Below are 13,030 nucleotides of genomic sequence, written 5' to 3'. Positions count from 1 at the left end.
AATCTGGAGAGGTGGCAGTTGTTGACTATGTGGGTCTGTCTGTAGCCGCAGGGGCAGTTCGGGTCGTCTCTGGCTCCCCAGCGATGGAACATAGCGGCACATTGGCCATGGACTGTTCGATAGCGATTGAGGAGGGCCCAATCATAACATGCTAGGTCAAAGCCGGGTTGACGCTTGCAGGGGTCTGTGATGAGGTGTTTGTTCTTTAACTCAGCTGACGGCCAACTCTGTTTCCAAGAGTCTGGAACAGAGAAGTTCAGTGTAGGCGTAGGGGACCAGATTGGATGACGAGACGTCAAGTGTTGGACAGGGTGGGCAAAGATATCCGCATATATTGGCAGGTCCGGGTCGAGCATAGACATGGGAAATGAACTTAGATGATGCCGCATCCCGACGAATATCTGGCAGGGCGATGTTGCTAAGAACTGGCAGCCATGGAACCAGGGTGGAATGGATGGTTCCAGAAATTATCCTCATGGAGGAATATAATTTGGAATCGACCAAGTGGACATGGGGGCTATGGAACCATACTGGGGCACAGTATTTTGCAGTGAAATAGCATAATGCCAGAGACGATGATCGTAGTGTGGAAGTGCTCGCGCCCCAAGAAGAGCTGGCCAGTCTTGCAATGATGTTATTCCTCGCGCCCACCTTTGCTGAAGTTTTTATGAGATGTTTGTGAAATGACAGAGTGCGATCGAGAGTAACGCCAAGATAGACTGGCTGGGCTTCATGTCGGATTCTCGTATCGTCAAGCTGCACATTAAGCTCATGCGAGGCCAAGGCATGGTGTAGATGGAAAAGAGATGATACCGTTTTTGCAGTGCTAGGGATTAGTCTCCATTTTTTACAGTAATCAGATATCAGAGACATGTCTTTCGTGAGTGTTTCCTCGAGGATGTCAAACTTGGATGCCTGAGTTGCACAGCAGATGTCATCGGCCTAGATGAACTTCCTTGAAGAAGTTTCTGGAAGGTCATTGATGTAAATATTAAATAGCTTAGGAGCCAGAACAGAGCCCTGGGGGAGGCCACTTGAGACAAGTCTCCATCTGCTAGACTTGTCACCCAGATGCACCCGGAATCTTCTGTTTTGGAGAAGAAACGATATAGTGTTGGCCACCCATGGAGGCAGGCATCTTGAGATCTTGACTAGGAGACCATGGTGCCAGACCGTGTCATAGGCTGCTGTGAGATCAACAAAGACAGCATCCATCTTTAAATTCTTCTGGAATCCATTTTCAATGTAAGTTGAGAGGGCCAGGACTTGTTCGCAGGTAGATCTTCCTGGGCGGAAACCAGCTTGGGCGGTTGATAGGAATTTCTCTGTAAGAGGAGAAATACGTGACAGAAGCAGCCTCTCAAGGAGTTTGTAACACACAGAGAGGAGAGAAATTGGTCTATAGCTGGTGGCCAGTGTTGGGTTTGAAAACTGCTATTATCTTTGCAGGACACCAAATTTTGGGCATATATTCGGATTCCAAGATGTGGGATAGGAATGAAGTGAGCCACTTGTTTGCTGAGGGGCCCAAGTTAAGAATGAGTTCTGGGGTGATGTTATCAGAGCCAGCAGCCGTTCCCGGTTTAGCCCTCTTCAAAGTGTCTTCCAGTTCAGACAGTGTAAAGGGAGAGAGTTTTGGAGATGGACAAGATAAACAGAAGTGGGATGACCACTCATGGGAAATTTCTCTTTTCCAGACTGGGTCGATCTTAGCACGTCCAACTTGAGTTAGGTGACTGGCCACTGAGTTTGGAGATACAGGAGGATGGGAGACGGGAGAGGGTTGGCTACTATGAAGAAGCTTCCAGGCCTTCCTACTTGACTGGGTGAAGTTCAGACTTTCTGTGAGTTGCTGCCAGCGGGCTTGGCGTGCTGCATCCAGGGAGGCAATGAGATGGTCATCCACATCTGGGTCGCCCGACTCTTCATACTGCTTTAGTAGTTGCTCGCATTCAGCATCAAGACAAGGCGTATAGTTAGCACGTCTCCCACGAGGAATAGCTTGGGAAGCTGCTTTGAAGATGGCTTGGCAGAAGCGCCTGTAGGAATCTTCAGAGGGGATAGAGTTAATTGGAACTGCAGGAATAGATTTGTTGGTAAGATCACTGAACAGATGCCAGTTTGCTTTCCGAAAGTTCCATCTTAGTTTCTCCGAGCACAGAATCAGTGGGAGCTGGAGACCAGTGTGGATGATAGCTGGGCAGTGATGACTGTGTGGGAAGATCTTGAGAACTTGTCTTGTAGCGGGAAAGGCTTGGTTTGCTAATCCAGTACAGGTCGGGTGACGAGTCTTTATTCCATCTAGCACTGTGAAAAGAGCCTGGCTGTTTGGGATCGTATAATAGGGAGAGGTCATTCGCTGAAGCCCAGTCGGCTAAGATAGAGCCGTCAGCACGAGTGGAGGAATATCCCCAGTCTTGGTGATGACTATTAAAGTCTCCAACATAAACGGCTGGGTGATTCGGGCTAGGCAGGACCTCATTATCCCATGAGGCACTGGGAGGCTTATATACGTTGACGAGCTGAATAGTTCCAATAGTAATGGATTCGTAGAAGGTCGAAGAGGCCGTATGGTAAACGTCCGCAAGATACGATTTAGCGTAGATGGCTCGGCCGTGTTTAGGATAGAGATTATAGTATATTAAATCCACTGATGGTGAATCGATCAGCTTCATCGACTGCTATATGTGTTTCTTGTAGGCAAATAACATCTGCCTGATGCTGTATTGCCAGTTGACCAATAAGAACGCGTTTGGCAAAGGACAGCCCCTCAACATTAAGTTGGAGGACTCGAAGAGCAGGACCAACAGCTTGAAAGCTGTCAGGAGCTGCTTGTTGCTGGCTTTGAAAGTGAATGGGATCCATGTGGATTCAGTCGGCTAGGAAGGTTCGTCAGTTTCCCCAATGAATGGGTACTTCTTTTGCTGTGCAGAACCTTTCAATTTGATGAAGTCCCACTGGCTTATTTTTGTTTTGGTCTTCCTTGCAATTGGGTTTGTATCATCAAAGATGCCCTTGAGATTTAGATGGAAAACTATTCCACTATTATTTTCCTCTAAGTATTTGATACTTTCTGATCTAACATCCAGGTCTTTGACCCATTTGAAATTTACTTTTGTTTCTGGTGAGGCGAAGTATTTCAGTTTTATTCTTCTGTATGTTTCAACCCAGTGTTCCCAGCACCATTTATTGACGAGAACCTCCTTTCTCCATTTAATACTTAGGGCTCCCTTATCAAAAAAAACATGTCCATAGGTGTAGGGGTTTGTTTCTAGGCTTTCAATTCTGTTACACTGGTATGTGTATCTATTTTTGTTCTAGTACCAGTTAGGTTTGATTATGATGGCCTTATAGTTTGAGATTTGAGAGTGTGATGCCTCCATTTCTGTTTGTTTTTTTTTCTCAAGATTATTTTTGTGATTCTAGGTGTTTTCTGGTTCCAAATAATGATTGTAAATTTTGTTCTATTTTCTTAAAGGAACTTGGTGGGACTTTGATGAGCATCACATTAAATTTGTATATGGCTATGGGTAGAATATTCATTAAATTGCACATAAGCATTAAAATATCTTCAGTCTTTGATATCAATAAATGTCAATGGCCTGAATTCACCTATTAAAAGGCACAGAGTAAGAAGATGGATCAGAAAACACAACCCAACAATATACTATCTACAGGAAAAACACCTAACTCAACAAGACAAACACAGACACAAGTGAAAGGATGGGAAACTACCATACAAGCCAATGGCCCACAAAAAAGGGGCAGGAACAGCTATTCTCATATCTGACATGATAGACTTTAAATTAAATAAAATTTAAAAAGATAGGGATGGACACTACTTAATGCTCAGTGCATCAGTCAATCAAGAGGACTTAACAATCATTAACATCTAAGCACCCAATTTGAAGACATCTAAATACATAAAACGTCTACTGAAAGAGCTACAGCAATATATTAACAGCAACACAGTCATAGTAGGGGACTTCAGCATCCCACTCGCTCACCTTGACAGATCTTCCAGGCAGAAAAATCAATAAAGACATGAAGGAGCTAAATGAGGAGAACTGCAGACCTGTGTCACCACCTGTGAAGTGATTCCCCTACAGTTAATGAATATTTTATGAATATTCATGTGCAAAGTATGCCCCCCCACCCACTTGAGTAGATCCCCAGAAGAGAATTTGCTTGGTGTTGGGGTACATTCATTTCTAGTGTTCTGAAAAAATATCCAAACTCTTTTCCAAAGGTGTTAGACCTATTTATATTTCCACCAGAATTGCAGAAGTATTCCTCCCAACCCCCCACATATATTCTCCAACATTTGTTATTTCTGACATTTCTGATGTATGACATATCTCTAAAGTGATATCTCATCATTGTCTTTATTTGTATTCATTAATAATCTGTGCCTTTTAGCATTTTTAAAAAATATTTCTGTTATTCTTTTGGATCTATTTTTTGATGAAGATTCTGCTGTCCTTGCCGTCTCCTCATTGTCCTCCTCCTTCTCCTTCTCTACCTCATACTCCTCCTTCTTTCTTTTATATAATTGCTTTATTATTATTGCTACCAGTGTTATTGTTCAGACCCAGTGCCTTCATGGAAAACCCACTCTACCCAGGCATCACTTTTATGTTCTTTTGTAAAATAAAAAAAAAATTGAAATGATGGAGAGAATTTGAGAGAAGAGGAGGAGAGAGAGTGGAAGCAAGAAGGAAAGATACATGGCACACTGTTTCACCACTGCAAGTGGGGAGATTTGAACTTCTGTATTTGTGCGTTCATGTTCAACAGGGTACAATATTACTTGACCCCCTTCCTTTCCATTTTTTTATTTTAAATTTCAACAATGATTTATGAGATTATAAAACAATAGGGACACAACTCCACATAGTTCCCATCACCAGAGCCCTGGATTCCATGCCCTCCACTGGAAACTTCCATATTCTTTATAGAGTTGTGTTTCTGTCATTGCTGTTGATATTGTTTCCATTGAGTTTAATGGCCTGGAATTATACTACAAGACTATAATAATCAAAGCTGTCTGTTACTGGAACAAAATATATAAGTAGAATTGAATTTAAGCCCAGAAATAATCCCCTATATCCATAGATAACTTATTTTTGACAAGGGGACCCAAAATATTTAAATGTATAATGGAGAGTCTCTTCAACAAATAGTGTTTTGAAAACTGGGATAAAATGTGCAGAAGAATGAAACTAGACTGCTACATATCGCCCTGCACAAAATTGAATTCCAAGTGGATCAAAGACATGGATGTTAAACCATTATTCAAATCCATAGAAGAAAATGTTGGAAGAGCACTTAACAATTTATTCTTTGGAAATGTCTTTGAAGACTCCAGTTCAATAGCAAGGAGAAATAAGAGAAAAAGAAACCAACAGAATTTTATCAAGCTAAAAATCTTCTGCACAGAAAAGGGAACCATCACCAAATCAGAAAGACACCCTACAGAATGGGAGACTTTTATATACCATACATCAGGTAATGGGCCAATAACCAAAAGGTATAAAGAACTGACTTATATTATCTATTATTTATTTTAGAATGAAAAAGAGGTGAAAGGAGAGAGAAGAGCACTTTACAGCTCTGGTTTATGATGTGCAAAGAAAATTCTGAGGAACTTGGATGGTAGTGAAAAGCTGGTAACAGTCTTTTCTAGGCACTAGCTGACGTGGGTTTTCATCTTTTCAGCTGGCTGCACACTTCCCTCAGGTCATTCTTACAATAGTTTTTTTTTTTCCCCAGAAAAACAACTCATACAAATGTAGATAATACAAAAGTGGATATTTAAGACTCATACAAGATTCTTTGGATTATAAGCAAAATAACAACAATCTCCAGTATGTGAAGAGAATAAACTGGAAAACAGATACTGTAAAGTGGTGAACTATGATATAAAATATTGCAAAATTAATATTAAATCATGTTAAAAATAAAAATATATACTCTAAAAGAAAATATCTGGAGATAGTTGTTAGTCAAAAGACAGGGATAAGTAAAAAGTGGTATTGATATAAACTCATATTTTAGTATGTTTGTTTTGGGCATATTTTATGACATTGAATCTTATTTGACAATAATTAAAAAAATTAAATTAAACAGTACCTTAAACTGTTGAATTGGAACCTTGAGCCCAAAGAGGGCAGGAGTAGATACCATAATGGTTATGCAAACAGACTGTCATGCTTGAGGCTCTGAAGCCCCTGCACAATCATAAACCAAAGCTGTGCAGTGCACTGTTAAAAAAAAAAGGAAAAGAAAAAAAATGGAACATTTAATTTATGAATTTCACTCCTACATAGTTTAGAAATATGGAAATAACACTTTTGTGTATATGTCTGTATATTTAATGCAGTATAAAAGTATTATTGTCTGGGCAGAGGTAGATAGCATAATGGTTATGCAAAGAGATTTTCATACCTGAGGCTCCAAAATCCCAGGTTCACTCCCCTACACCACCATAAATCAGAGCTGTGCAGTGCTCTGGTTAAATATAATAATAATAACAACAACAACAACAACAAAAATAATAATAGCAATAAAAATTACATCTTTAAAAAAAGGTTTATTGTCTTGTCTACCTGAGATCCATTTGTTCTTATTTCAAAACAGAATAAATTTAACCTTGAAATTCTCCTTCTTTTGAGTCCCTAACAATGCTAGTCACTTTTCTTCCCAAGGAATTAATTGTACTAATTTAGGTATTATTTCTTTTTTGTCTTTTTGTTTATTATTCCCATTATTTCTTCTGCTTTTAGAGATTATTGGGATACAAATGTAGGATCAATAATAAAATATGTTGTGGGAATGTAGAATGTAGCCACAGATCTACATATAGATGAAACGAAGTGATCTTAAGATATATTGGATTATTCTGAAGTTGTTTCTCAGTGTTACAAGAGTGATATAGTGGATAATATAGCAGCTAGGAAAGAATCCCAAATTCTTCTGAGGACATAGCAATTGACTTGATATGTCAACCTAAACAAACAAATTAACCTTTCCCTATCCAAGTTTCTCCATCTATGAAATGGAAACTGAAACATTTGTCACTTAGGTCACAAAAAAATTTCACAGATTAATGAGATATTATTCTCAGATATATTAAGACTTGAGATTCTTGGAAAGTAAAAGCAACAAAAAATGATAAACATTCTTCTTAAGTATATGGAATTTCAAATCAATTTTAAAGGGTTTTTAAATCTTAAACTGTACATTTTATATGCACCTTACAAATGTGATGTTCATTTTATGTAAAATATACATATAAAAATGAATAACAAATTTTTGAAAATACATCCAGTTTTACACCACAAAATTTCTTTTCTTTCTTTCTTCCTACCTTCCTTCCTTCCTTCCTTCCTTCCTTCCTTCCTTTCTTTCTTTCTTTCTTTTTTTTTTTTTTTGCCTCTACAGTTATCAATGGCGTTTGGTGTCTACACTATCCCTACACTCCACAGCTCTTGGTGGCCATTTTTTCCAATTCTATTAGCTAGAGAGGGGAGGGGAAATAAAGAGGAAGAGAGAAAAACAGACATCTGCATAACTGCTTCACTACTGTGAACCTTCCCTCCATGCTGCAGGGAGCCGGGGGCTCTGGGGCTGGGGGGTAGGGGTCTCAAGGGCTTGGGGACTTGAACTCAGATCCCTGCGTGGGGCCTTGTGATTTGTACTATGTGTGCTTAACCCAGTGTGCCACTGCCTGGCCCCCCTCCACAAAATTTTCATTATTTTTTAAAAATATTTTATTTGGGGCTTAATGTTTATAGTAAAACTGTTGACAGATGGGTACGGTTTCTCATATCCCCATGATAGGTTGTCTGCAAAATATTCCAAACACCCAGCTTAGGTTCATTTCCACTGTCATGCACCAGGACCCCAGTGCTCACATTTTTTTTTTTTTAGCTTTTACTATCTGTGACTATTTCTTTTAAATAAGAAATATTTTTTTCTACAGATATTCTTAGGTATATTGTTTTATGTGTTGTATATTATTTTTCTAAAATTACACTGAATCCTGTTCTGTTTTTAGATGATTCTGCATTGTGGGATCACTCGAGTAATATTGATAACTTCCTTTTAATATACTATTATATAAGGAAATCATATATATATATTTTGTGTGTGTGTGTGTGGGAACTTTAGATTATTGACCATGCTAGTCCTCCTAGAGTTTTTTCATTTAATAGAAAGATCCCATCAAAAATAATATATCTTCTGGGGTTTTTATTTTCTCCACAAGTCGAGCTTGATATTTATTACATTTATTTAAACAGTATTCTTTTTTTATTTTATTTATTTATTCCCTTTTGTTGCCCTTGTTGTTTTATTGTTGTAGTTATTATTGTTGTTGTCGTTGTCGGATAGGACAGAGAGAAATGGAGAGAGGAGGGGAAGACAGAGAGGAGGAGAGAAAGATAGACACCTGTAGACCTGCTTCACCGCCTGTGAAGCGACTCCCCTGCAGGTGGGGAGCCGGGGTTCGAACCAGGATCCTTATGCCGGTCTTTGTGCTTTGTGCCACCTGCGCTTAACCCGCTGAGCTACAGCCCGACTCCCCACAGTATTCTTTTTTTAAATACCCTACAGCTACCACGGATGGCTTTTTAAAATTTTTTTCCCTTTTTTGCTCTTGTTGTTTTTATTGTTGCTGTAGTTATTGTTATTGTTACTGATGTCATCATTGTTAGGACAGAGAGAAATGGAGAGAGGAGGGGAAGATATAGTGGGGGAGAGAAAGATAGATGCCTGTAGACCTGCTTCACCACCTGTGAAGCGAGTCTCCTGCACGTGGGGAGCCGAGGGCTCAAACCCGGATCCTTCCGTAGGTCCTTGTGCTTTACACCATGTGCACTTAACTTGCTGTGCTACTGCCCAACTCCCTTAAATGATACTTTGCAACATCTTTACTGATTTGAATCTAATTGCAAGGAAAACAAAATCAAAAATAGAATGATGGGATTACATGAAATTGAAAAGCTCCTGCAAGGGAATAACTACCATAACAAAGAGATCCTCAATGGAGTGGAAGAAAATCTTTATGTGTCATATATCAGGTAGGGGACTATAACCAAAATGTGCAATTAACTCATCAAACACACACACACACACACACACACACACACACACACACACACACACACACACACCACACCTGTGAACACCAATGTCCATAGGAACACAGTTTGTAATAGTCCATACTTGAAAACAATCCAAATTCCCAGACACAGATGACTTATAAGTTATGGTACATACACACTATGGATTACTATGCATCTGTGGTAAGCGCTTAAGTTAACTTAAGTTGAGTGAGACAGCCAGGAAAAAGAAAAATCGATACCAAATGATCTCACTTATAAGTGAGATTTAAAGAGAAAGAACAGAAAAGGAAATCAAAAAGAGAAATGAACTGGGTGTAGCATATTGTATCAAAGCAAAGGACTCTGGAAAGGGACAGAAAGAAGAGACATCGAGATCCTGTTGTGTCTCCTACACACCAATCAAGGGGAGATAGGAGGTTGTGCTTATATTTTAAAGAATCTACCATTCACAATGCAAAGGACTCTAGTGAAAGAGGGAGGGTGGGAGGAAAACTCTGGGGGCTTATTATATAATGAAACCATATTCATATGTCAATGTTTATACTGTAAAGCATTAACCCTCTCAATAATAAAAATAAAAAAGATCGACGGTAAACCTTTAATCCCTCTAATGAAACGAATAGATAAAGTCAATGTTTTATTTGTTTTTTTTAAATTTTTTATCTTTATTTATTTCTTGGAGACAGCCAGAAATTGAGAGGAAGGGGGGGGGAGAGAGAGATACCTGCAGCACTGCTTCACCATTTGTGAAGGTTTCCCCCTACAGGTGGGGACTGAGGGCTCGAACCCAAGTCCTTACACATTATAACATGTGCATTCAACTAGGTGTGCTACCACCCAGCCCCTTATTTTAAGAATTTGTTAGTTTCTGATCTAATGTCCATATATTTGATTCACTTGGAATTGGCTTTTGTGCACAGCTTCCCTCATCTTGGATAGAAGTTAAAGACTTTGTGTTAAGTGAGATAGGGAAAAAAAAAAAAAAAAAGAGTCCAGCGGTAGTGCAGCTGGTTAAGAGCACGTGGTACAAAGCGCAAGGACCTGGTTGGAGGATTCTGGTTGGAGGATTCTGGTTGGAGCCCCGGCTCCCCAACTGCAGGGGAGTCTTCACAGGCAGTGAAGAAGGTCTTCAGGTGTCTTTTCTCTCCCCTCTCTGTCTTCCCCTCCTCTCTCCATTTCTCTCTGTCCTATCCAACAATGAAGACAGGGGCAAAAAAAAAGGAATAAATAAGTAAACAAATATATTTTTTAAAAAAGAAAAGGACAAATATTAAATGATCTCATGTATAGGTATGATTAATAATTAGGGACAGGGAAGGAGAACACAAAGTGAAATTTAGAGCATGTATAGTGTATTATATAAAGGAAAAGGACTCTGAGGAAGGCATGGTAGGAAGGGACTGAAGAGAACCATCCCTTCCTGGAGCATAATGATGTAGAAGGATCTATGTTGGGATTGAGTGTGTCATCAGACAACTTTTACAAAAAAGTAAGCAATGGTACCCATTTGTCAATAACTGCACTGCAGACCATTAATCTCTGCACAATAAAATGATAGTAAATAAATAAATATAAAAATTTTCCATTCTTTTAAGAGGAATACATAAAATTACTGGTTCAATATTACATATTGAGCCATAAAGAGATATGAGAAAACTTGATTGTTTCTGATGAGATACTGTCCACCACGGATATTTGTAATGATTGTTAATACTCTACCAAGAAATAAAGCATAAGCACAAGTTCAAAGTTACCTTAAAATAAATGACTGTGTATCATTAGAGAAAAAAAACTATGTTTATAATATGTATTACTCAGAAAAATGAGTTTGAAAATAAATTTAATAATCATTATGAAAATGCTTTAATATTTTAAATCTACTTGACTTAACATTAATATTTGTCTTTATTAATGCCATATAGACTCTTCTAAGATGATTAAACATTTTTATCATAATAATAAGCAAATAATGAGAGACTTAAAATAGTAGTCTGACATCAATGGATTTATCAAAAAAATGGAACCTAAGGAAAAATTACTAGTGTGGTTTGACTGAATTTATTTCTTTTTGTCTTATTCTTTTTTAAAACTTTTTAAAAACATTTATTTTATTTATTCCCTTTTTTGCCCTTTTTTATTGTTATTGTTGTTATTGATGTCATTGTTGGATAGGACAGCGAAAAATGGAGAGAGGAGGGAAAGACAGAGAAGGGGAGAAAAAGACACCTTCAGACCTGCTTCACTCTCTTTGAAGTGACCCCCCCCCCTTGCAGGTGGGGAGCCGGGGGCTTGAACTGGGATCATTATGCAGGTTCTTGTGTTTTGCGCCACATGCGCTTAACCTGCTGTGCTGCCACCCGACTCCCATCTTATTCATATGTCATTTTTTACTTTACTCAAGGGAATAAAATAGATGCAACAACGAATATCAATTATAACTTAAAGTTTAACATGTTATAATTGAATTTTCAGTCTGTTTAAAAGATCATTTTTCTTAGAAATAGTCATCCTTTCATTTTTCAATTTGTCAACAGATTTCTGTTCATTTCAGTCTTATGGAATATGCTTAGAAATGATTAACTACTTATTTTTTTTTTACCCCAATTCATCACCTTAACTTTCCCATTGATAAATGGTTTAGCCTCTGTGGCATTGTGTATTGAAAACATTTATTTAGTTTATTCATAAAGAAGTTTCAATATAATCTTAACATTCTGGAAAATCAAACAACATTTAAGAATAACCTTTAGGATTATGTAGAACTGAAGTACAGCCTGAAAAAAATCATTAATAGTGTATCTAAAAGCACTAGGGGTTACCACAATCTTTGCATAATAAGGAGCCACACTAGTATTATAGGGAAGACTTAAAACTACTAAATTATATATTGTGCTATATACTATACAAACACTATTTTTAAGCAATTCAAGTAAATTCACAATCTATATTTAAATGTATAAAACTGACCCTTGAATATAATGGTACTTAATTATTTCAGCTTCTTTTCAATAATGCTCTCAAAATCACTGCTACCATAGCATTGACAGAATTAACTTAGAAAATATCTTGAGACAATTATTTAAGATGTAAATACCAATTTCTCCACTATCTCTTAACAGTATGCTCGGCATTTGGAGCCTGGGAATTCTGTTATGCAATATGTCCTTTTAATACACTGTTGTGATAATTTTCCCTTTTACGATAGTCTTCCTCTTTAAGATACCTATCCTATATCTATCTATCTATCTATCTATCTATCTATCTATCTATCTATCATCTATCTTTAATGACCTCCAGGTTCTCATGTATACATATTCTACAATATCTAGAGAATGGGCTTGGGGTCCTGGTAGTGGCACACATAACTGAGTGCACATGTTACAGTAAGAAGGGACCCAGATTTAAGCCCTTCATCCCCACCTGCAGAGGAAAAGCTTCATGAACAGTGGTGCAAAGCTACAGGTGTCTCTCTGTCTCTCTCCTTCTCTATCTCCCCCTTCCTCTCCATTTCTGACTGCCTTTATCAAATAAATACAGATTTTTTAATAAAAAGAAAAAATTGTCCTTAGCTAGATCCCACCACTACAATAAACTCTATCATATATATATATACATATATGGAGAGAGACACAGAGAGACAGAGAAACAATCTGTAATTTCCGCAATTCTAGTGCTTCCCTGTACTAGTATGGAACTACCATATGGTGTAGAGATTTGAGCTCAGGTTTGAGGCTTCACCCATGCTAATGTGCACATCCTGTTGGGTATGTTATCACCCAGCTTGGTAGACAATGATTTTATTTTAATATAATGTCAGTTGATTTGATAAGTTGTGACTGTCTAGTGCAAGCTAGTCAATACCCATTCTCATTTTTAGGGGTTGTCCCCAGAAGCCTTCTGGA

Source organism: Erinaceus europaeus, chromosome 1, assembly GCF_950295315.1.
Source record: "Erinaceus europaeus chromosome 1, mEriEur2.1, whole genome shotgun sequence".
NCBI lineage: Eukaryota > Metazoa > Chordata > Mammalia > Eulipotyphla > Erinaceidae > Erinaceus > Erinaceus europaeus.
This window is presented reverse-complemented; position numbering follows the sequence as displayed.